General features: G+C 36.9%; 1 protein-coding gene and 1 non-coding gene across 2 annotated transcripts in view; both read right to left on the reverse strand.

Annotated features, from left to right (window-relative positions):
* TOX (thymocyte selection associated high mobility group box) overlaps positions 1–26,561 on the reverse strand; it is a 307,821-nt gene that overhangs the window by 247,794 nt on the left and 33,466 nt on the right. The window lies entirely within an intron of this gene.
* On the reverse strand, positions 18,694–18,765 carry TRNAC-GCA (transfer RNA cysteine (anticodon GCA)). Its single transcript has one exon. It is a non-coding gene; the product is annotated as a tRNA-Cys (tRNA).

Here is a 26,561-nt window from a genome sequence, read left to right on the forward strand (position 1 = left end):
AGAACAAAGGAAGAAGGGTTGCTGGTTCAGTATAGTCTTAATGTTTGACACCAACATACAGATGGTATTTATCATCTACAAAATGATCCTTCATACCACTTACTGGGGGCATTATACTGAAGAGAATGAGACAGGTTTGGCTCCTTTTGACAATGACAAGATTTCCCGCTGTCTGATGAGGATGTAGCTTGCTCTAGTTTATGTATAGGAAAGCAGGAGATTGATTTAAGAAAATATTGAGGACAATTAGTAACTCTAAAACAATCCACAGAAACTTTGGGATTATGTCAGACACCTCAAACAGAGCTTGGTATCCTCAGGATATAAACAGAACAGATAACTTTAAAACAAACACAATTTGCATTTTAGTTAAACGTTGTACAATTTTTCCTTGTAAATCTTAAGTATCTCTATTCAACCTGAGTCCTAGCAAAGAAAGAAAAATCTATTTTGAATTTCAAAAACTTATGTAAACAATCTGGGCCTTCAGTAGATGCCTTAAAAATACCTATTAGGGGAAAATGACTGATAAATAGTCCAAGACTTATACAAGTCTAAACACTTCCTTGAAATTCACATGACAATAAAGCTAATGATGATTATTAGTTTCAGAGGATGCCTCTGACATTTCTTTTTTTTAAGCTGAAGTATAGTTGATTGTCCTCGACATTTCTTGAATGAAGAAAAATCACATATACTATCGACCAAACCATTGTTTGATTCCACGATTTTTTTTCAAAAGTGTTTTGCTTAATGCACAAACTTACTAAGCCATTCAGTATTAAGATAAAAACCATAGTGCTCAGTATTTTGACCAAAAAATTGCAGAAATTCCTTCTCCCTTTCTATCATTTAAATATGTTACAATAATATAATGCCTTTTCCATAAAACAGTAATGACTTAAAATCCCTAGTGAAAAGACCAACAGAACACATGGTTTGCATTTGCCCACATTCTACAGCAATCCACTCTCCACTGCACGGCCTCTAGCATCTCAGCAAGTTTGCCTGGGGAAATATATTAGTCTGCCTCAACTAGAAAAATCATAAAACATAATCTTGACTGTTGTTTCATTCGTTTTATAAGACTAATAATTCAGTTGTCTTATATCCAGAAAAGCAGTCTTTATAACATGTTCTCGTCTACTGACATTTTTATGCCATTTTTCTAAAGTGTCATATATTTCAAATGGCGTTAGAGTTAAGAGTTATTACTCATAAGTAACTGCTTCCCTTAAAGAATCTAGGGAATTTGGATCAATGTGTAAGTGGTACTGAGAACACATGTACACTATTTAAGGATTTAGAACTTATCACTGGATTCTCCAAGCAAGAATACTGGGGTGGGTTGCCATGCCCTCCTCCAGGGGATCTTCCCGACCCAGGGATCGAATCCATTTCTCTTAAGTTTCCTGCATTGGCAGGCAGGTTCTTTATCACTAGTGCCACCTGGGAAGCCCTATCCCTGGTCTGGAGATAGTCAAACAGCTAACCTATTTCCATTTGAAAGGAAAATAAGAAGACAATTCTCTAACGATGTTTTAATGTCATTTTTCTTAGAATTATAGTCAGTCATTCAAGACCAGCAATATTCTTGCTTTCTCTCTCTCTCTCTCTCTTTATATATATACACACACAGACACACACATACACATATCTCAAAAAACCATGTGTACTTTTGTTAAACATTGTTTTCCAACTTCACATATGAAATCTAGGATTAATTTTATTCATATTAAAAAAATAATAACATATGATAAAAGAGAGGTTAGCTCAACTAATTGTACTAACTTGAAAGTTAATCATCTGTTCAGTGTTTAGGGCTCAATTTGTGAAAATGAATGACCAAAATGATCTAATAAAACTCTCCAGTGTTTTAAAGCTACATGTGCATTATAGCATCTTATGTTGATTATTAATCAAATACTTATAATATGCACAAATAATGGAAGCTATATTTAACTCTCTTACACACAGTTCATGAGTAGGCATGAGTACAGAGGTTATCAGTATGCAGGCATCATCCCCATTTTGGGTTACTCTTTCCTTCCTCTAGCATAAAGAAAACAAGAAAAGATTTCTAACTACACCACAATGTTAAAGCCTTGTCCAGTGTTCCCAAATGTCAGAGATGAGGAACTGTTTTCTTTTAACCTTACAGCCAATCTATCCTTACAGTTATGAGTTCACTGGAAATGGCTTTTGTGACTTGCGTCATGTAATTTGACATTGTCAGTATTCGGTAATTAAAAGGGAAGAAAGGTTTGGGGTTTGGTATTAAAATTTTGACAGAGACAAATATATTGTTTCAGAAATATGTTTAGTAACTTTTCCAGGAACAACAACAATAAACAAAAAAAAACCCAACATAGTTCTGAGAATTATATTAAAGACTAGCCTGTTAAAACTTTGCAAAAGGAAGTTTCTTCACCACAAACCAAATACATTCCTCTAAATGTACACTCTCTCATAAATTATAGAGATGTTCTCTACTACATACCACTAGCCACCACAAGCTCATAGACAGTGAAAAAAAAAGAAAGAAAGAAAGAAAATTCTAACTGGCTTCACTGTAAGAGCTTTTCCAGTTTTCCAGGGACATTTCTAGGATTGCACTATGGAGCTGATACGATGACCAGTTTGCTGATTTACTTTGTATACTCTGGAGTTGATTCAAACGCCAGGCTTGCTGTGATCTCAAAGGGGGAGCCATGCTCAGATCAGCTGCAAAAAGGCCCTGGGGACAAGCACTGTTGTAAACCAACAGGAGCTCTACTCTTGAATCAACAGTAGCACACAGGAACCAGATGAGCTTATTACTCGGCTTGAGGCAAACCCGGGGAGGGCTTTCTCTACCTACTCCCCTCCACCGTGCCATTTTCTCAGGTCTGAGCTTGAGAATAAAGAATAAGAGCCAAATGTGTCCTGCCCCTCTGTTTAACCTGTTAGCCTTAGTCCACTATAGAGTTCCAGGCAACAAGAAAAGCTGCAGCCAGGAGGCCAGGGATGGGAAATGAGGACTCTAAGCGCAGCCACCACAGAGAAGCACACATTTCAGCCTAAATGGATTGAACCAAACGCAAAGGCCAGAAGCTGATCCTACTACATGTGGGAAATTGAATACATGATAAAATGCTCTTAGGGAAAAATGTTAGATCCCTGCCTCACACCTTAGTCAAAAACAAATCATTAGAGTCAAATATTTCAAAGAAAATAAAGTAGAAAGTACATTAGTGGGGAAGTACAGTACAGTGGGGAAGGCCTTTCTAAGTATCACACAAAGTTCTCTCTAAAGGTCTGAATTTCCCGTCACCACCTGGGTCTCTGCACTGCTAGTACTCGCTCCCTTTATCTGGACTGTCCAATCTCCAAGACTGTCTATCCCATCCTGCAACTTTAACCAGACTGCCCAGAAAGCCATCTCAGGATGTGACAGCAGTGGCTGCTGGACACCATCCTAGAAAGAACTGGCACCAAAATACAAAAGTTCGAGTTATTCTTTAGAAGTCTTAAAATAATTTTACTAAAGTAACTGCCAAGTGACACTATGATACAGGACACTCTTCATATACATTTCTTTTGCCAAAGAGATCAAAACATTTTGATGGACAGCCTATAAAAATTAAGAAAAATGAGTAATTTGTAAAGTTGTCATTGGAAATGTTCCCAAACCATGAGACCCAAGAATTGTACTGATGCCACTACAGTGAAACTAATATGATTAGGTGATGCTCTTTACAATGTCCCTAGGACTATAGTTACACTTATCCTCAATCTCAACCTCTGATGTGAAAAACAATCTCTGAACACTGGTAGTCTTCCCTGATTAAAGGACTAAATCTCATGGAAACCCCTCGAAATGTTTGCTGTCATGTGTCATTTATTATATAAAGGAAATGCACGTAGTGCAGAAATTCCCACCACAGGTTTTATTAACTGGAAAGCCAGATTCCCTCGGCTTAGGGCATATCTGATAGAGACACCAACTGTGCAGAGTCTGGGTTCCCATGTGAGGAGCAACTAGGAAAAGGCAAAGCAGTTATTTGCAGCAAGTTACATTTCCACATTTTAACTAATTACTTAGGAAAAATTGATAAAATCATGACATATTTAGAAAAAGTATAATCTGATTTGGAACAACAGATAAAATATGACAAGCTACTCCTTAGCCTTTACTAATGTAGGAATCTGAATTTTCTCCCTGGAAGAAAGAGTATGAATGATGTCCTTAGATTTAAGCTTTAAAATATAAACTAGCCAATTTATTTTTAAATACAAACCTTATTCAGGGAAATATTTAAACACAAAATGAAACATATATTACAAAACCTATTATTTACTAGCCACATTTTGTAAAAAAAAAACAAAAAACAAACTTTACAAATAGCGAGCATTTACTATACCTGACAACACGCTAAGTGCTAAATACACACCTCATGGGTTTGTTCTGAGAGTTAAAAATAGACATTATATGAAAAACAGAACACTGTCTTGGACACGGAAAACATTCTGTAAGTATTAGTTCCTAGTATCTCATTTAATCCTCTCAACAAGCACAGCTGGCCCAGAGATATTAAATAACTTGTCTAAGTTACATCATCTTACTCCAGAGCTCATGCTCCTAATGGCACTCTTCATGAATACAAACAGCATGTAGACGCCTTCCTCTCTCTTTCTCTCACCATATAGTCTACATAAATGGAACAGTTTGTATGTGAATGACATATATTTATATATCACACACATATAAATGCTGGAAGAAAATGCATGCTGAGTGGTATAATTGTACATTTTTATAACTTCACTTTGCATATTTTCTACAGGTGACATGTAAGCCTTTAATAATCACTTATTTTTCAAAGATCTTCAAAAAGCTTAAATCGTGAAAACCTTAAGAAATTTTAAGGGCTTCATATGATTTACCAACAATATCAGCAAAGAATCTTTTTTAGTAAAAGTGATTACTATAGCAAATTATTTCTTAAAGTACTACAAGGCACCATAGTAGATAAAAGGAGTTTGTCTTACACCATTCCAGATGTCCTAATTTCTCATCGGTCAACAATACAACTATTGTTTTTTTAATATTATTTGTAAATATCCACAGGGCCCCCTAGAATGTAGACCAAAGTCAGGTCAGTCCGTGCTCTGGGCAGAAGAGGGAGGGGTTATTTTTAAAGTATCAGTTAAAGAAGTGAAGGTTTCCTCCGATACAGAAATTGGGCAGAGAGGTTAGGGTATGGAGGGAGATACCAAGTTCAGGTCTTCAGTCTAGTTCAACAAACATAGCTTGAAGGTCAACTTCTAGCAAGGCTGGGTCCTTCTAGAACATAGGAGGCAAAAAGATAAAGCACTCTTAAGAGCAGCAAAAGGAATCTGGCCAAAGAGGATCTGAACTTCTCTCGGCTCTACTATGCTGGCAGCCTTCCAGTTGGTTTGTAGTAAGGAAGAGGTAGAGGAATTTTAAATAATGAGGATGGCTCACTAGGGAAGTAAGAGCCAGTTTGCTCTTAGTAGTTTTCTGGAGTATAAAAGGAAGAGAATTGCAAAAGTGTGGTATCTTCTTTTTTAAAAAAGTTATTTTCCATTATGGTTTACTATAGGATATTGAATATAATTGGAGAAGGCAATGGCACCCCACTCTAGTATTCTTGCCTGGAAAATCCCAAGGACAGAGGAGCCTGGTGGGCTGCAGTCCATGGGGTCACGAAGAGTTGAACACTACTGAGCGGCTTCACTTTCACTTTTCACTTTCATGCACTGGAGAAGGAAATGGCAACCCACTCCAGTGTTCTTGCCTGGAGAATCCCAGGGACGGGGGAGCCTGGTGGGCTGCCGTCTATGGGGTGGCACAGAGTCGAACACAACTGAAGCGACTTAGCAGCATTGAATATAATTCCCTGAAGCATTGTATCTTCTTACTCCCCTTTCCCCATGTCACCAAAATCAAAATAAAATTAAATAAGTACACATACAGGTCTCCTAAGAGACTAAGAAAGAAGGTGAAGGTATCTTTGATCCTCAACTAAAGATAAGGTGAGCCCCCAAAGACCTCCTGTTTCAGGTATAGGGAGAAAACAATTTAACTGGAAGGAAAAAATGAAGGAATCTTTTTACTGTTTTAAAGAATTATTTTATGAAAAAGATATTACTGGGCTAGTAAAAATACAGTGTGGAAAAAGAAAGAAAGAATCAGCAATAAGTGCATTTCCTTTGAACAAATTAACACTAATATTGATTCTTAAATGTCCTTACAGTAGTCTACTGTCAAATTAGATAACATGGATTTATATTATTATTCAAGGAAGAATTCCCTATCGGGAGGCCCATATTTCAATGCAGAAAGTATTACATTATTTGTCAAGGAAAACACATTACTCTTTGTAAAACAGAAAAGTTGACCTTGGCAAACAGTTAGTGAAATTGTTCTCTACTTGATTTCACTTACATGCAGTGTGTGGGAGAGAACATATTTCGTGTTGCTTGGTGGCATTGTTTCAAAAGAACTCTCAGTATTGTAGCCAGAAATGAGTAGGGAACATCTAGAAAATAGTTCACATTGCAGTGCTGGGAAGTGATTGAATTCTTGTTTCCATGCTTTATGTTAGGTAGTAACAAAGAATTTGGTGGTAATTAAGTACTGGCTTAATGTATGTTTATCTTTTTCCCAAGATCAACCATAGTCACTTTTTCCATAATCAAAGACAAATAATAAGCTTTCATTCTTTGTTAAAATTCTAAAGTTGTGTAACCATTTCCCCTGTTACTAGGATGTTATTACTTTATCATTCAGCTTTGTTTCAAGTGGCACTGCCACTTTTTTTACATACTGTTTAATTTTGTTAAGGCAAAATTTGATATCCTCATGTATCTCTGTCTTTGTTTATGGATTACTCAATCTATCTTAACGGGTTTACTTACCCTAACTTTAAAAAATATTTATGTTCATTTATTTGGCTGTGCCAGGTCTTAGTTGCAGCATGTGAGATCTTCAATCTTCCTTGTGGCATGAAGAATCTTTTAATAGCAGCATGTAGGAGCTAGTTCCCTGACCAGGAATTGAACCCAGGCCCCCTGCATTGGAAGCACAGAGTTTTGGCCACAGGACCACTATGGAACCGCCCCACCCCACACAACTCTTTTCTTTGTCTTTATCTCTCTGGCTCCCATTCTCACTACTGTCCTTTGTATTATCATTTGATAGAATAATAGTAATACAATAATAGTAACGACAAATCTTTTTCAGTGCAAGTACCTTTCTGAAGCAAATTTTGCATATTAAGTCATTCAATTTCCTCAGCAACACTGTCAATTAGATAATACCATTATCCATGCTACAAATGAGGAAACCAGGACTCAGAGAGACTGACTATAATTTACCAATGTCACAGAGCTCTGAATGGGTATTTCTTTCTGATGCACAGTGCTGACCGTCCTCCATGATAGCAAACTGCTTTGTGTTGTTTAGTCTCCTTCACTGTCTATATTAAGGATGAGAAATTACCCCACTGCTATCCTATCAAGACTAGCTGGTGAACAATTCTACTCTTGGGGAAAAATTTAATTGAAAAACACAATGGAATTTTTCACACTAAATGTCCTTTACTTTTGTCACTCCCTACTTAAAGTCTACCATAAAGCTCCATCTTTTTTGATTTACTAAGAACTGAGTCAGCAAGGATTACAGGAGATTACCAAGAGATTGTACCGTAAATATGACAGATTGTAAAACAATGCAAAATAGAAGATGAAAACAAAATTTTTTTCAAAATTGCAAAGCAAATCTGCATTTGAGTGTGTATATGATCAAAATATGTTATTAAATGACTGGATCAAGGTATTATGAATAGTGATGTTTCAGCTTCTGAACTATCAATGTGGATCATCAAACAATAAATGCAACTAAAGCACCTAGTACTGATTGCTTTGAGAAAAGGCATTTGATAAAGGAAAAAAAAAAAACAAATGAAAACAGTACCATGAACCATTTTACCTCCTGTGAACAGAGATACATCCTCATATCTCTAAAAGATAATGTGCAGTAAAAGTTTAGTAATTACCTGGCATTTCCTCTCTTTGATGGTCTCTGTCTTCTGTAATTTCCTCTACCACAATTTTTAAATAACCAAAAAAAAATGTTTATCTGGTGAAAAAATTCCCCTCTCTTCCCCTACTCCATAGTTTCTCACTACTAGCAGAACTCCCACCTGGCCTTTAAGATTCTTCACCAGTTTCATAGTTAGTGGCCAAGTGATCTATCTACCTGATAAGAGGACAGTGAGTCCTTGAATAGAGCTTGTAACTTTACTTCTGACCATTGCACCATCTGATACTTTCCTACATAAAATAAGGGATCTAGCCAACAAGCAACCCAGAGGTCTGGAATTAGGTCCTCTTGGACATCACCTGGAGAAAGAAGGCAGAGTTGGCGAAAAGCAGACTCCAGTCCTCTGCCCCAGTTAGGAAGGCCAGGAAAGCAATAGCAGTGCAAATTTGCATCACTCTTCCTCATCTTTCTTAACTCTTCTCTAGTTTAGAGTTAGTATTTTAAACTTTTTAAATTTTATTAATTTATTTTAATGTGTATTTTACAAATTCAAAATTTCATCTTGAGGACTATTACTTTTCCTAAACTAAACACATCTAGAAGTTACCCCCAATACAGCACTTTGGGGATTTCCATTATGTCCTCCGACCCCAGAAAAAGATACCAAAGTACCCACATGATCCTTATTTAACAGAAGCAAAGGTTTTTGTCTTAAAATTCAAATGCAAAAGTAAAGTAAAAGGGGCTAAAATATAGAAGTAATACCCAACACCCTCACAGCAATGTGGCTTTTCCTCCTCCTGGTTCATTCATTCTCCTTCTTTCCCTCTCTCTGTTGGTCTCAGCTCATGCCACCACAGACACTTTCTCTAGGCTTTTATAAATATTCATTCTGTACTTACCATTCACCAAGCACCTTGCAAGCACTGGGGAACTTAGGGTAAATATGACAAATAAGACCAGCCTTAAGAATTCATGTCAAGAAGATTTAACAACTTGACCAATAGCTACAAAACAGTGTGATAAGCACTGTAATGGAGGTTGGTGGAGAGGGAGAGGAGAAGGATGACCTAGCTCCCCAGAGATTGGGAAAGCCTTTGCTGTTACGCTAAGTTGTGTCCAACTCTTTTGCGACCCCTTGGACTGTAGTGTGTCAGGCTCCCCTGTCCATGGGATTTCCCAGGCAAGAATACTGGAGCGGGTTGCCATTTCCTTCTCCAGGGGATCTTCTCCACCCAGGGATCAAACCTGTGTCTCCTGCATTGCAGGCTGATTCTGTACCGCTGAACTACCTGGGAAGCCCCAGGAAAGCTTTGCTGGGGAAAAAATCCTTAAAGAAGACTCAAAGCATGAATACAAGTCTGTCATGTAGGCCAGGGAGAATATGTCCAAATAAATTAGCTTTTAGAGCAAATATCAACACAAGGGGGAGCAGGGTGATTACTCAAGAAAGCATAATAATTTTATAAATACGGAACATTTAACTGGATAATTTAATATGAATTGAGTTTGAAGGCAGCATGGGAATAAGGAAGGAGGTGGTTTCAACTTACAGCTTTTATTATCAGTGTGCTTTACCAGAATGGCTCTTCTGGGTGATGATTACTACCTGCTAAGTATACAGCTTAAAGGGATATTGCAGATTGCTCATCTTCTCCATTTATAAAATAAAGTCAAGAACAGGTGCTTTTGTTTTATACTTGCTCCCCAGTTACAGAAGTTGAAACAACCATAAAATTCCTCAAACCTTTGCCCCTTACTATTGAAGTCAAGTCCCCCTCTGTAACTTTTTGTTTCCTCAAAAATTACACAATCTCTGACAATTATTTCCAAGAAAAAAAGGATGTATGTGTGTGTCTGTGTGTGACAGAGACAGAGAGGAGTTAAGATTAGAGAATAAAAGGAAATCAGGCCTATTATCAAGCTTTAAGACTGCTGCAGTAAGTTAGTTTTTATCGTCCTTATAATATAGATTAACTTCTCTAAATGATTTAATTTAATGCCTTTATCAAGAAAATTAAGCCATATGAATCCTTCACAGTAAAGGGGGAAAGGCTTATGGATTTATTTCACATTTTTATTCTTGCCTGTTTTTAGTAAAAATAAACTTGCAAAACTTCTTTAGAAAAGGTGTTTTTAGCTTTACAATGCACATTTTTAGCTGATATTACTTTCAAGGAGTTATCCAGTGAAATCCTATATATTCATTCCTCAATAAAAGTACTAATAGAGGATTAAGAATGTGAGAATCTTGATCAAACACTGCCAAGACTGTGCCTCTGATGGGGGCTGAGACAGGATTTGCCTGCTAGCTAAACCTGTATAGAATACACCACAGGTCAAGTGCTAACTGCTTATTTTTATATTTTTCATCTGACAAAAAAATGGCAGATTTATTTTATTCCAAAAGATTGGACACTGGCCAGACTGTTCTAGCTAATGATAATGTTTCTTGAAGATGAACACAGATTTTTACTGCTTTAGACCTAAACTTAACTATAAAAGAGTACTTCAGTACTGAGCTTCTGAAAATCATCATTGTTAATCATATATATGGGAATGTCTATGAACACATTTAAGTAAAGAAAAATATCCTTAATTCCTTTTGCTGTGATGATATATATCTGCATAAGGTATGTCACATATTCCTTGAGGACCAATGTTGTACTAAACATACTATAGAGAGAATAAAACAGGCTTTGGAAATGACACAGGTTTAAAGTTCTTTTACTAATTCTGCTGAGATAATTCAAGTACATGGAAGGGGAGGTGGGTGAAAGCAAGGGTAGAAAGGAGACAGGTATTAGTGCCTGTTGGAATTACTGTGTTCCCCATGGTCTGAAATGCTAAAAATGAATGTTTCCTCTATTACAAGGATATAAACCTTTCTCGCTGAAAGCTATTAGCATATATAATGCACATGTCTGAAAATCATGGTTTCTCTGTCACTCTTTTAAGACCTTTAGGGACTTGGGTTATTGTAGAGACTTAAATTACCGCCAAAGCGTAATTTGTAGTTCTCTAGTTTTCCAGGGTATTTTAAAAAATCAGTTTAAGCAATTTTACTCACATTTAATGGCTCAGTCTTTTCAAACAAATTAAAACGTTTGTACAGTCTTGACTCTGGAAAAATTTGCTATACAATTTGCAAAAGAGAAGAAACATTAATATACTTCATCAACTGCCTGCATTTCTATCAATGAGTTGATTTAAAATTGCAATTCTAGAAATTTATTAATGTAATATTTCTTTAAAAATAAACAACTTCTCAGAAGTCAAAACACATAAAAACTCTTGATCTGCTTACACCATTCTAGGCATATAAAGTCACAAGAAAATGAATGACATTAATTTGTACCTTTTGTACAAATACATTTCCTCTTGTATTCTGGGGATACAAACTGTACTACACTTAACACACTATTTTTTCTGTTTTCAGTTCTTCCATCCCAAAGGTAGAATAAAACAAGAAATGTTACTTCCCTTATTCAGTTTTATTTCAGTCTATGTCAATTTAGAATATTTTTTAAAGTCTGTATAATTTTAAAAAATAAAAGGACCATTCTAATGTTAATTTGGATCAACTTTCCAAACATATGATTCTGGGTTTCCAAAAGGGGCCCTCTTGAGGGGGCTTTTAAAACTGAACAACAACAACAAAAAAGCACCCTGAGGCTGCCCAATTCACATTTAACCTACTTACATGAAAAAGGAACTGCTTTGGTTAAGAATAAACTTCCACAAGCTCAGGTTCAAGCTAAATACGCCAGCATATTAGTGAGGAAATGAGACAGCAAATAGTAACTCCTTTCATACTAGCGAGAAAATACTATATTTATTTTAAAACAGCTGGCAGAAATTCTCATTTTAATTAAATTACATTTACTGAAATAACATTTTCATAATTAAAAAAATAACCCACTTCTCCCAAAGAGCTAGCAAAATATAATCACAATAACTTAAAGTGGGCAAAGGAGTAATGAGATTGTTAGAATAAAAGTGACTAATTTGGATTACAATTGTGCATCAGTTCAGTGGTTTTCAGTGATGCAGAAGCCATTACTATCTTTTGTTGCCATGTAAAGTTAATACAAAGTAGATAGCAAGTTTTGTTATTAATGATTTTGTAGAAGTAACTGAGTACAAGTTTCATATCATGTATTTTACCACTTGCATGTTAGACTAAAGATATTATCATGGAACCTCTTCCTTTTACAAATGAGGAAACAGGGCTTCCCGGGTGGCTCAGTGGTTATAGAATCCACCTGCCAAGGCAGGAGACACAGGTTTGATCTCTGGGTTGGGAAGATCCCGTCAAGGAGGAAATGGCAATCCACTCCAGCATTCTCGCCTGGAAAATCCCACAGACAGAGCCTGGTAGGCTACAGTTCAGGAGGTCGCAGAGAGTCAGACATGACTGAGCACACGTGGGCGCGCACGTGCGCGCGCACGCACAAGCACACACACCCAAAATGCGTTCAGAAAAGTTAAACGTCTGTTTGTAACGATTTAGCTAGTTAGTTATAAAGACTGTTCTGGAACTGATCAGGTTTCCAATGTTTCTTCTTTCTCAGAGCTGAAACATTTATACCTTCATAGACGGCAGACTCAGCAGCAGCAGCAGCAGATGGCAGAAGGAAAAAGAAAATGGCGCACATCTATATGAATTATGGCAGAAACAAAATTCCAATCCGAACTAAAGTTCATTTTCTTCCACTTCTGGGTCCCTCCTTCTAAAAATTCACCTGAGAATCAAAGTTCACGTTCCAAAAGGAACAAAATTTGCTTAATAATCAAGTTAAGTCTCGTGCGTTAACAAAATCAATACATGAATATGTTTTCAGGGTTTACCAATGATAGCTTCAGAGGTAGCAATATTTTCCACAGATAAAATAATTCTGAAAGCTAAACGCCTCATAGAAACAAGATGGCCCAATTGCCAAATGATAAACCTCAGTGGCGAAAGTTATACAGGAAAAAGAAAGAACATTTAACTGAAGAGGGAAAGGATAACAAACCGTGGGGAACAACATGCTTCCTTCTCGGATATTGCTGAATGCCAGTCTTCTGAAGAATAGAAAGCATTACATGGTATAGCTATGCCAAATTAAAAAACTCACAGTAGTTGTATACATGTGCTGCTGGATAATTTATGAACAAATATGTCGTGGCTGTAGCCGAAACAAGTAGGAACTTAGCTTCACTTGGACAAAAGAAACTCCAGTGAGCTTTCATTAGCAGCCTTCTCCATTATTAGGTCAAATCAAAGTACAAGTGAGTGAGCAACCAAACAACTGCTGCTGGGGAACAGACTAATAATGTTCTAAACGTTTACAATCTTTACCAGATAGAGCAAAAAATAAAAAACAAATGCTGTTAAATCCTATAGTACTGAATATTTGTGACAATGACTAACAAAAAGAGCCCTGTTCTTTACTAATTTTGGATTGCTTGTCATACTCCCTGAAATTATGTCTTACAGTTCAATTCTGTAATCCCACATATTCTTTGCATTTCAAACCTTTCCCAAGATTCTTTCAGTATCAATCTACTACTTTTTCTGCTCTGTGTAATATAGTATTGAACCACCGAATTATGAATATCATTTAAACTCAGAGGGCCCAGGTACCTTCAAGGAAAAATAATTTTTTTTCCCAACAGTCCTTGTTCACTGTCAGTTATTCTCAACTTACAAGCTTGTGGGTCAGACTTCTTCTTGCTGTTTAGTCGCTCTAAACTAAGCCAACTCTCTGCAACCCCATGAACTGTAGCCTACCAAACTCCTCTGTCCATGGAATTCTCCAGGCAAGAATACTGGAGTGGGTTGCCATTTCCTCCTCCAGAGGATCTTCCCAACCCAGGGATCAAATCTGCGTCTCCTGCATTGACAGGCAGATTCCTTACCACTGAGCCACCAGGGAAGCCCTATGGGTCAAACTAATTAATGACAAAAAGCTTAGTATAACTAAAATATGACAAACTTAATGTTAATAAAAATAATGTACTACATTTCATATCACTGCACCCCAAATGGTAAACACCAATATTACACAGATTGTCCCACAGATCCCTACTGTGCCTGAAAATGTTAGTAGACATTGAGGCAGAGGACGATAGGGTTCCAGAAATAGTGAGGTTAAACAATTGAACAACTGCCTTTTCTGCAGATCCTCTGAGTAGCTGTTAATCTCACTGCAGACCCAAAAGAAGCAGGGTTTGGTGTGCTATCATTTTCTGAACTTATTTAAGCACAGAAAACCAAATTTCCTGAAATTTCTCATTTGTGGAAAAGGAAAAAATCTCCAGGATATAGCTAAGCTAATGTTCTAATTTAAAGCTACTATAATAACTGTAATACATTATTATTTCTAAACACACTCCTCCATTTCTAAAGACATTGTGGAAAAACTGGACCTTATAGTTTTCACAAGCTTGGCTGTCCCGATGTCACTCTTTGTAAATGCTGGAGACAAGAATTCACAGCAAGGATAAGGCTCCAAAAGATGGAGATGATTCTCTGCTAAAAAAAGAAAAACTCCATCCCTGATTAGAACTGTGGGCACTAGTTTAAAAAGCTAAGACTTAATTTTACCTATTTAATTTGCATATCAGACACCTAAAGGTTTTCCACACATCTTTCACTGATGGAAAATAGCATTTCTCTCTTTGACTTTCCAAGAAATAAAATCATATCTGTCATTTCTTTTCTAGTAGGAAAAGGTATAATTATAATAATAGTTATTATATACCATTCCTGACACACAGAAAGTGATATAGAAATGTTTGACATTATTTCTGAGAACAGATTAATAATGCTTTAAATGTTTATAATCTTAACTAGCTGAAGCACAAAAATCAAATACAAGTTAAATCCCATAATACTGAATATTTGTGACAATGACTAACAAAAAGACTCCTGTTATTTACTAATATTCCTAGGACCTCATCCTTGATATCTAGTATTCACGTAGGTTTCCTAATGAACTCTGGATTTTATCATTAATTTAGTGAGACATATTTTCTAACTCTGAAAAGTCAAAATAATTTTTGAAGGTGGAAAAAACATGGTATTTTTCCCCACTGTCCAATAAGAAGTATTCTCCACAATAGGTTATGGAGCAGAGAACTGAATACAGCATAGTCCCAGTATCCACAGAGCTTCCACAGAGGCCAGACTGGAGAGATGGTTCAAAGGAGGAGGAGGCAGAGGCTGAAAAAGACAAGGACTGGGGACAAGAGGAGGAGAAAGAGGAAGATGAAAAGAAGAAAGAGGAGGAGGGGCGAGGATGGAAAAGCAAAGAAGAGGGAAAATAAAAATAAAACCAAGTTTTGTTAAAACTTACTTTTGTGTGGCAGGCATTCTAAGTATTTTGCACATTTTTGTTCATTTAATCTTAACAACAGCCCAAAATGCTGGGTAATACTATCTCTATTTTAAGATTAGGAAGCTGAGGCATAGACAGGTGAGGTTAACCTGCTGTGCTGACATGACTGCTGGAAGCCAACCACTTCCCAGTCAGCTGGATTGTGGACCCTAGGTTTGTGATGACTTCACCAACAATGACAATATTTCCCGCTGTCTGAAGGTTAGGATAAGGTATTCATAGACATCAAGGGGTCCAGAAGAAGCACTTCGAACTCTAGGTGGGTCTGGTGAGGCTGGAAAGATGACTTCTGAGAGTGATTATGGGAAGAGTTTGCAGCAGTTAGCCAGGTAAGAGAAAAAGGAGAGCATCTGAGGCAGGAAGAGTAGCCCATGTTATTTCATGATGGCTTGAATATCAAGGTTCTGGCAGGTTCAAGGGTGTGGTACACGTGAAGTAGTGTGGAGGGCAGATACATGGGAGGAAGCCAGGTGTCCAACCAGGAGGGGCCCTGTGCCACACAAAAGAGCTGACAGCAAGAAAGATGGATATTCAAGTGATCCAGTGAGAAATGATGAGGGCTGGTATCAGAGATGAAGTAGCAAAGGAAAAGATGATGGTGAATAGGGAAGAGATTTATTGCACGAACAGAGAGGTGTTAGTAGCACACTGGATGCAGAGGATGATAAAGAAGGAGCACGCCAGAATTCTGCCCAGGTTGTCTCTTTAAAAGTCTGAGCTGCCTCTGATTTTCTTGTATTCTCCCTCCCTTTCTCTCATTCTCCCCAGGAACCAGTGGATTGCACATTATAAGTGTTCAGGTAATTGTTGAATAAGTTGAAATCCAAGGTATTTCAAGTATACGGTTGTTGTTGTTTTTTAGTTTGTAACTGTATAAACAAAGAGATCAACACACTAATTAAAATGGAAATAAGACTTCTGCATTTCTGACCAATACAAGAATACCAGTTTCTACTGCATCCTTCCTTGATCACCAGGGATTCTGACACAAAAGGAAAAGAAAGAAAAGGGACTCTCTGCAATAATGTTCCTAAATATACTGCCCTATGGGTAGAAATGACACTGAATTTCTTTTTCATTTCTTATCACTGGTGTTTTGCCACTGCTGGACTGTAATAGATCAATGACATCATCACATACCAATGATGCAGGAAGGCTTCCTACTCAAGAATAAACAGCCTTACATAGAAGACATCCAGAGAAATGAATTATGCTAATCATTGGCAAGTTACATAGTAATGATTAAAGAATTAGTTGTATGGTATCTTGCTCTGAACACAGTCACAGAGCTGCATATCACAGAAAATTTGAAACTACAGAAATTTTTGTGGACCATCAGACTATCTTTTCCAGCTATTGTGTCTTACATTGGGAATCACGACTCAGGACACTTATAATTTATGTTACAATATTTCAATTCCATTCTTCCATTTGTATTACAGCTATTTCAAGTGTCACAAAATTAATCATATTTTTAAACAGAGAAAAATCTATTATTTCCAACATACAAGAGATGGTGTTAATTTCATTTTCTCTTCATACTATCCTTAAAATGTCAAAAATGTTTTTTATTTTGCTTAGCATTATAGAAAATTGTTATTGAACTCAAATACACATACTTATAATACTGACTAGAAGTAATTAATCTAACTTACAACAAACATATGACAGGGCAATTATTTACAGATAGTTTTATAAGTAAGTGATTCTCCTGTATTTTGCTTCTCTTCTGAATGGTTAAAAAGCTAAAATGGAAAGTTTAGACTAATACATGCATTCTTCCCAATGGATCTCTTATACCTATGACAAAATGACAAAATTGAGTTGAATTTCTAAACTAAGTTTTCAAATTTATACTAAAAAAAGCCAAGAAACAAAAAACAACCCCATTAACTGATTCTACCTGGGAACATGCAAACCTCTATCCATGCTTCTGTTTAATCTTAGAAGGAGCTAGAAGCATCTCAGAGATCAGCAACATATAAACTTCATCAGTTTCTATTACCATTATAACCTCTGCATTTTGGTAAATATCCCTTCACTAGCTCTAGAAACCATCAAGAAAACCTCAGAAAATGAATAAAATTAACAACAGCAGCAACAAGTATCCAAAACTTTATTGAGCAAAACCACACTAAATATGTTGTTTGAAACCAAATAGCTGTTGGGGTTGGTGAGGGTGTGGGGATCATGGCCATAGTATTCGGGGTCCAATTTACTTTGAGGCCAGCACGTATAGTAGAATATTTTTATCTTAAGTTTTTCTTTCACAGAATTCAAGTCCTCAAGACATTATCATTGGACAGTATCCCAGAAAATTAAACATAAATCCCTGAGCTAGAGAAGAATGATCATGGTCTCCATAAATCTACTTAATGGAACTCAAGCCTTCCCTTGGACAGATGTGGAAGACCTGACTTAAACAATATTAAGAGTTCCATCCAACATAACTTGCTCCCTTCACCCCTCTACACTCCAGAGGACCCCCAAAGACACCCCTGAGTTGTGATCAAGCACTTCCTTCACCTAAATAATATGGCTTGTATGTATTATTATGCAAAGATAAAGCATTAATTCTCAAACTTTATAAACCATTCTCCTATTTCCTCACTGTCCTTATTATTTATAGATTTTCCACTTTTTTTTATACCTTGAATTGTCCAGATAATAATTTTAATTCTCCACATCAATCATAGCAACAAACACTGCCACAGAAATAAGTAACCTTTTGCAAGTCTCTTTACCTCTCAATTCCTAATTTCTCCAACAGTAAATCTGTCTGCAAACATGTCATTTATCAGTTCTCTGAACAAATATCTATCAAACTTCCACTGAAGAGAGGCAAAGAACTGGTGTTTTCTGCTCAGAGTGCTACCCAAGTGCTCACAGAGTGGATACCCAAGAAATACATTGGTAACTAACCAGAAAATATAGTTCCTACACTTGCTATCTTAGCAAAATGCTGAATATTTGTAGAATTGAGAAAAAGCAGCAGATAAAGAGTGAAACATGTTCCTGGTAAGAAAAGTAAAAATGAAAGTCGCTCAGTCGTGTCCGATTCTTTGTAACCTCACAGACTATACTGTATGGAATTCTCCAGGCAGAATACTGGAGTGGGTAGCCCTTCCCCTCTCCAAGGGATCTTCCCAATCCAGGGATTGAACCCAGGTCTCCCGAATTGCAGGCGGATTCTTTATCAGCTGAGCCACAAGGGAAGCCCAAGAATACTGGAGTGGGTAGCGTATCCCTTCTCCAGCAGATCTTCCCGACCAGGAATCGAACCAGGGTCTCCTGCATTGCAGGCAGATTCTCTACCAACTGAGCTATCAGGGAAGCCCTCTGGTAAGAAAACTAATCATCAATCAAGAAATAAGTTTTTAATGAACATTTATCTACCATGTATGCTGTAAGATATCCAGACGGATCCAGAAGAAAAATGTCTGGCCCCTAAAAGCTGTACTCCATCGCTGAAGTATTACTTATTTACACACCAAATGATGAAGCGACAGTGAAATACAGTGTAAAAATAGTGCAAGATCAAGAACTAAAATATAGTAGATTGCTTCTGAATGTCAGAGACTGAAATTAGAGAAAAGTGAAGGTGAACTGGGATCAGGAAAAGTTTAGAAGGAAGATTTGACCCTAGAACCTGAGCTCCAAAGGAAGCAAAACACCTGGTCAAGCGTGGGCATTTGAGGTGAGAGGGGCAGAGAAAAGATGGAGACACAGGAATTTATGTACAACACTCAGAGGGAGCATGAGATGCCAGGCCTTTGGAAACAGAGGTCCAGCATCATGAGGAGGCCATGCCAGGTTTAAGATTTCATGCAAGAGAAAGTAAGGAGCCAGTAGAAGAACAAGGAAACCCCTTTGTGACTAAGAAAGATCACACAACCCTTTGTTACATGTAAGCAGATCCGAAGGCAGGGACAACAGATAAAGGCTCTTTCAGGGACACAGCCATGAGATGGTACTGGTGAAAACAGGAATTCCAGCACATTCCAAGAAGACGAATTGACAGCATTTACTGATGTGATAAAGTGTGCAAACAAGAAATCCAGATTTTTAGCCAGAAGGACCCAGAAGAACAAAGATGATAATGGCAAAACTGATGAAAGAGAGTTGATAAGTTTGACTCTGGAGATGTTAGCCTAAAAAAAAAAAAATCTGTAAAAATAATACATAAAGGATTTGATGTCTACTGATGTTAGTATTTTGGTCAGCATTATAGTCACTGCATAAACCATGGCCACAGATGTGTCGACTAGAGAAGTAAAGGCAAAGAGAGAAAGGCAGCAGCTGAAGTCTGACAAAGACTCCTCGATCAAACTTCAGTCAGGCTCCTCTGAGCCCTCTTCCAACCATGTCTCGACCTTGAGCTGCAACCTCTGTCTTTGCAGTGTCCAGTTTCAGCAAGAATTCTTCTAAGCCAGTTTAGAGAGAATCCCCCCCATCCTCAATATCTGATCAAATTCCCCATCTCCCATCATCTTGTCCATTGTATCTGATCACCCTTGCCTGTCTCCAACAAGAATCCTGTGAGGTCAGTCTCACAAGAATGACCCCTGCCCACAATTACCCTTAATAATCTCCCAGCCTCCAATCTCTCTTGCAAGCTAGCTCCCTGACTATAAATCCCCACTTATTCTTGTTGTATTCAGAATTGAGCCTAGTTTTTCCCCACTGCAACAGTCTTGACACCACCTGTCACAATAGTCTGGATTAAAGCCTTCCTTATCATTTTGACAAGTTTCAGAATAATCTTTTCTTTAACAAGGGTCAAGTCAAATGGATTACCTATTATTAAGGGGTCATGAAGAGTCTGTGAGAAGGGGAGACAGAATTCCATTTCTTAGGAAGGAGAAAAATAATAAGCAAATAGCAACAAAACAACAGCTTTGATCCCATCAAGAGCAATACTAGAATATCATTTGTATCATACTTTATAAAACAATTTCACATATATTATCTTACAGTTAAATCCTCACAGAGAATGAGATGGTTGGATGGCATCACCAACTCAATGGACATAAGTCTGAGCAAACTCTGGGAGATAGTGAAGAACAGGGAAGCCCGGCGTGCTGCAGTTCATAGGGTCACAAAGAGTCAGACACAATTTAGGGATTGAAAACAACAATAACAAATTCTCACAACAGTCCAAAAAGTCATAGAATTTTTTCATTTTTCCCAAACAAATCAAAAGTGGAGAAAGTCAGAATGGGCCAGGGTCACACAGCTCCTGTACCATCAGGAGCTAGGGTATCAAAAACCCACCAACTGCTCAAGGCAGTTCTGGTCTGGGGTGAACATGTCTGAAGAATTCTACTGCCGTCACAGATGACCACTTCTCTTGAAATTAAAAATATGCCCCTGAATTTAAACCCTATAACCATGGAAGTAAATGCCCTTGGTTCTGCCAGTGAGCACCTACTTCCTCCTACGTTCTCGGAGGCCCAGTGTCTACGCTGGAACCCCAGCTCCATCTGTCTCCTGCATGTTTGGATGGAGATAGGTCACCTGTTCTTGAGGCTCCATCTAAGTTTAACAGTATCTCCTTCAGATCTTTTTCATCATGAAGTCTCTGTAACAGTGAGGTCATTCACTTCCTCACTGGGATATGACCAGGAAAGGCATGAAGCTTGGTACTCTAGAATGTGTGTCTCATGACCCTGATCCCTGGATTTCCGAGGGCCCCGCTTATAGAGCTCCCCAAACATACAGAATATATACAAGCACAGAAGTGCTATTGCTCTGGCACAGAGTACTGCTCCTGCACTGACTTTTTCCTGGTGAGAGTTGGAAGGTTCTAGATAGTCTTGATGAGAGACTAAAATCTATCTAAACTAAGAGCCTGAACAATTGACATTTTATTTACATGGCTGATACTGAATGAAGTTCAATACTTATTGATTCTTGCTTGTTTGCTAAGGGCTATGATGTAGAAAATGTGCCATTACAAAAAAAAAAAAAGGAAAACTTACTTTTTGGACTATAAAGAATAGAGGCAAATGAAAGTCTGACAATCCTACATAGAGAACAATAGTTTTGTCCCTTTAACTCATGGTAAGACAAATGTTAAACATAGTAAGTTTTGCCTTCTGAGGCAGCCTTGGCTGCACTTAGGAATGCCTAGAGTCATTGCCAGTGGAAGGTGAGTCAACTCAGGAGGAAAGAAAGGAAGACAAAGGGAAATGGAGGAGAAAGTATTATCCACACAACAGTTAAATTATGAAAACTAGTAGTACTATCACCAAGGATCATAAAGCCTAATTCTACATGTGCTATATTCCAAGCTTGGGCACTGGTAAAGTTTCTTGGGCCAATTCACAAGCCTTGGGACTAGAGCAGAGAGAGCAAGTGGCCTGAGCGGCTGTCATATCTGCAGTCATCACTCTTCCTCCAGGAACCTGGGAATTAGAAATTTTTACATGCTGCATCTGACAGTGCACTGGGAAAGTTTTTTAATGGAAGAAATCTGATTCTTGCATAGAAAAGGAGTTTTCAAGTTAATTCAGGATCACAGCACAAATGAGCTGAGACAGCAAACTTAGGTTAGCTCCCACACAAGATTCCTGCAACTCCTTAAACTATACCTTTATTTGCTTAAGTTTTTTTTTTTTCCTGTTATTGTACAATAGAAGAGGAACTCAAAATATCTATGGTGACTTCAAGTTTCACATTCTGATTGAATTTTCAGAGCACCATTCAATATCCGTGAAAAGTAGCACTTGGAAAAATATCTTTACATGATTTCTAAGAAAAGTAGAATACAACACCTCTGAAGGTATTGATTATGTTACTTGGGAAAGCTCTAATAACTGCGGCTTGTCAGGCAGAATGAAGCATCCTTTGGCATCATGTTCAAAGCAACAGTGAAGGAGAGGATAAAATTGAGGCAAAGGAATAACAGGTAATCCCATCCTATTTTAAAAAGCCAGATAACTGACACTGGGAGTTATTTGAAAAGGCAAATACTGGATGGCAGGCTTTCCATGGCTACTGTAATTCTATACCTTTACCAAAAAATTGTGTATGTATTTATTTCCATTTTCCCATAATTTAAATCAAATCACTGAATATTTATAAAGGAGAGAAAAAAGAAAACTATTTTACCTTGAGCCATAATAATCAAAGAGATTTATTTTAATTTGGTTCTCTACTCTGAATGTTTCCTGTCAACCCCCGCAGTGATTTGATTCATTGTGACTATCTGAGAATAGCTTTTTGAGACAGCAACATCATTTCAGCTGGATTCTCATCTTGCCTTACTCTTGTTAATACCATTTGATAAGCCCATAACTAGTAATTTTTGGATATTATTTCAATTTTATTTTGTAACAATTTATATTTGTTCAGCTTGATTTTAATTTGGAAAAGGCTTATATATATATATATATAGTTTTTAATTAAAGGAAAACCACTAATGCTGTAAAAGTCTGATTTTAAAAGAAAATCTTTTACAGAGAATGAGGGAATTGAAAGTATCATTTGTCAGTGGGTCACTTTGGGCAGACTTCATCCATGAGACCTTGAGGACATAAGCTGGGAGGTTTTCTTGAGTCAAGCAGCACTGTGAAATCTATAACAACCAACAGTAGGGGGTTGCTTCAAAGAGTGTGATTGCACAACTAAAACTATCTTAAAATACATCTATGGATATGAATTTTATTTAATTAATGCCTCTATGTCCTGTACATATCTACCCTTCACACAACTGTTAAACATATTCATTTAATGCCTCCTAGGTGTGTGCACAATAGTCACTGTTAAGGGGATAGAATGATGAACAATATAGGGATCTTGTCCTCAAGGGAAAAGAAAGCTAAAATTTGTGGGACACCTACTATGTGCCATACCTTAAACTGTATCTTTGTTACAACTACAATCATTCTCAAGAATAATCTTGAGAAGTCATATGACTTTTGTCAGCTAAGTGAGAAAAAGGCTTTTAAGTTTTCTCTTAACGTATCTTCATTACTATATCTCCATACTTGTGAATTTGTATGATTTCTCTATAAATTAATGAGAGAAAGAAGCTATGTCCCTTATGCCTTCCCTTTCTTTAGTCTGAAGTTAGGGAGGAAAAGAACCCCACGTTTATCCAATTTCATTTCTCCTTAACCCAGCCCCTTCATTATTTTCTTAAAAGAACTCACAGTCAGTTAGAGATTTGCACTTAAGAGGCTATTTCTGGGCTTCTGTTGCTGTATCTGGGGTGAGGGAGTGTGGGTAAGCAGAGAAAACCTGACTCCAGTACAGGCTTTCCTTTGTACCTCGATGGACAATCAACAGACTAAGTCAGGAAAGGAATTCCAAGTATAGTTGCCTTAATAGGCTAAAATTAGAACGAGGGGTAGGACAGAGAAAGAAAGAACAGAAAAGCAGGCAGAGAAGCAAGGAGAGGCTATATAAATGTATTTTGTAAACTCTTCCTCTTGGAACCTACAATTATTTTTATATTTATTTAAGCAAATTTTAAAATAACCATTTAAATGCTAGCTGTCTCTACATTAAATCCTCTTAGTTCTGTATATTACGGTGGGGAAAGAGAGCTTACCAATCAAACTGTCCTACGATCAACAACTCAAATGACATTTTAAGAGTCATTCCAATATATTTGGTTATTAGACAGGTTTACTGGAAAAATAAAATAAAAATGAGTGCCTGATCATTTCAGTTTTTAATCCAACACTACAAGGAACATTTACGCAGATGAAATATACTTGTAATAACAGTGCTTAGAAATAAACACTATTAAGAAAGCTTAGGGAATGATTATATTTTATTCAATAGAAAAAAAAAAAAAAACAGTTGAACTCTGCTCTTGTCTTCTGTTTCAACATTATGTCTCTGTCCCTCCTCCTCTTGTAATAAATATTCTCTTGCCAGCCCTGTTACTGACAATAATGTAGGTGAACTCTGCACCATGGACATCTGTCATTATTAATGACCATGGGAGAGAGAAACGATAACTCACTCTTTTAGGAACCAAGAGAGCAAAACGCTGTAGAAATTTCCTTTCACATTTTCTGACGCTAGAGTATTTACATTTAGCCTTTCTAAATTCACCAGTAAGCCTCAGTAGCAGAATAGGAAGGAAAAAAACCTCACATTTTAAAATGTCAATTGAATAATACTGTTGACACAGAAGACACTTGTTGCTCTATGAAAGTTTTTATGAAAACAATGTTACATACGCAATGTTTTAGGTATACAATACATATACTCCTTTTAAAGCTCAGCCTATAAAGAAATGTTATGGTAGGAACATTTTTTTTACTCTCAGGCTTAAATAACTTTTAATATGACTAGCCCACAAAATGCTTTTACTAAAATAAGAGCGTTCCATTTAGTAAGTTTATAAAAGTATATATTTATTTTAAATTAAGCCTTTTAGGTATTTGTACTTGAATGTTGAGAGTATTAAAATACTAAGTTTTTATTATCAAAATATAAACGAAATGCTATAGAAACAAAGTAAAAGATACGTGCTGCTTTAAGAACAAAGAGTCCTTATTCACTTCTCAGAAAAATGAGGATGATTGTGCTAATTCTGTGCTGGAAAATAGCCACACGAATCTGTATTAGCCATTTCTTACTGGAAGGACAGATAACATTCTCCAATAAAATAAAAATATACCAATTCATGCAGACATTGTATTCCAAGCTAATTCTCAGGTAACAACCTTCTGTCTCTTCTCAATTTTTAACCACCTACTCTTAGCATCTTTTGCTTCTTGGTATTGAGGCTGACCAAATGTGTCATGAGGGTTATTTTGACTGTTCCTAAACATAAGGTTTAAGACTTCAGTAGACTGGAGGGCTCCGTTTAAGCCACTACCGTGCTCTGCCGCCTTTCTCTTGTCTTCCCACTGCCCCTTGCACTGTTCTATTGACGTGTGAAACTCTAGAAATGTCAGCTTTTGTCAACATTACAGTCTCCACTGCTATTAATACCTTTTTAAGAAAGCATAAAGAGATACTAGAAAACAACTTTGTCTTTCAACAGATTTTTAGAAGACAGTAAAACATCCATAAATTTAAAACATTCTCTACTCAAATCCCAAACTGAAATATAGTTTTCCAAATGCAATGCCAAGTATAAATGTAACTGTATATGCCAATGAATACTGTAGTAATAACTCCAGATTTCACATCTGTTTAAATGATAAATCATGCCAAATAATAAGGAAACAAAAAAGTAAGCAATGAAATACAAAAAAAGGATAGTCAGAAGTAGGCCCTACACATCTCCCTGAAAAATGTCAGACTCCTCCAGATACTATACGATAGCAAAAACCAAGACAAATTTTGATCTGAGAGATATTCTACTAGCAACCTTTAAGGAAAACAATCCCTCAGTTTTTATGTACATACATCAATGAATGAATCAATAAATCAACAATAATTAGATTCCAATTACATATTCCACCAGCCACCAAAAGGTACACTTAACTGAAATGTTTGTCTACGCTCACTTTCAGAAAAAATTAAATCCAATCAAACATTTGGCTTTTTTAATTATATGACACCAAAATAACCAATTTGAAATTGTCATTTTCCATTTTGTTTTCAGTGCAGATGGAAATACACTAAAGAACGGCAGCAGGCTCTGTGTTGGGAGAGGGTCTCTTCAATTTTATCAAATGATTCTAGCACTTCTCTTATTATTAGAGAAGCGAGACTAAGGGTGTGAGGTTTGGGAGAACAAGATGGAGAGAGGATTTTCTCTACAAATTTTCCCTCCTCTGAATCTCCTGTTACAAATTTTCAGGTTGAATCAAACCATTCCACCAAAGCTCACAGAGAATAAAATCTATTTGCCTTCTGGGATGTGGGGAGCTGTGGGAAACACATTTTTCCTCTCCCAACTCCATGCCTGCTCTATCTCTCCCCACCTATTCATGTCAGATGACAGAATCAGGCCAAATGGGTTTGTTTCTATCTCTGGTACTGTTTTTGCTTAATAGACGTCCCTCATCAGAGGCCTAGAGCTTATTCCCACTTAAATTTTTAGTCACTAAAACTAAAAAAGAAGCATCAATAAACATTTTAGGGACATAAAATCATTCCATTCAGCCAACTGTTTGAAATGAAATTAGTTCAAAACACTTTATCCTTAAGATTGC

The sequence above is a fragment of the Capricornis sumatraensis genome, chromosome 11 (assembly GCF_032405125.1).
Source record: "Capricornis sumatraensis isolate serow.1 chromosome 11, serow.2, whole genome shotgun sequence".
NCBI classification, from domain to species: Eukaryota; Metazoa; Chordata; class Mammalia; order Artiodactyla; family Bovidae; genus Capricornis; species Capricornis sumatraensis.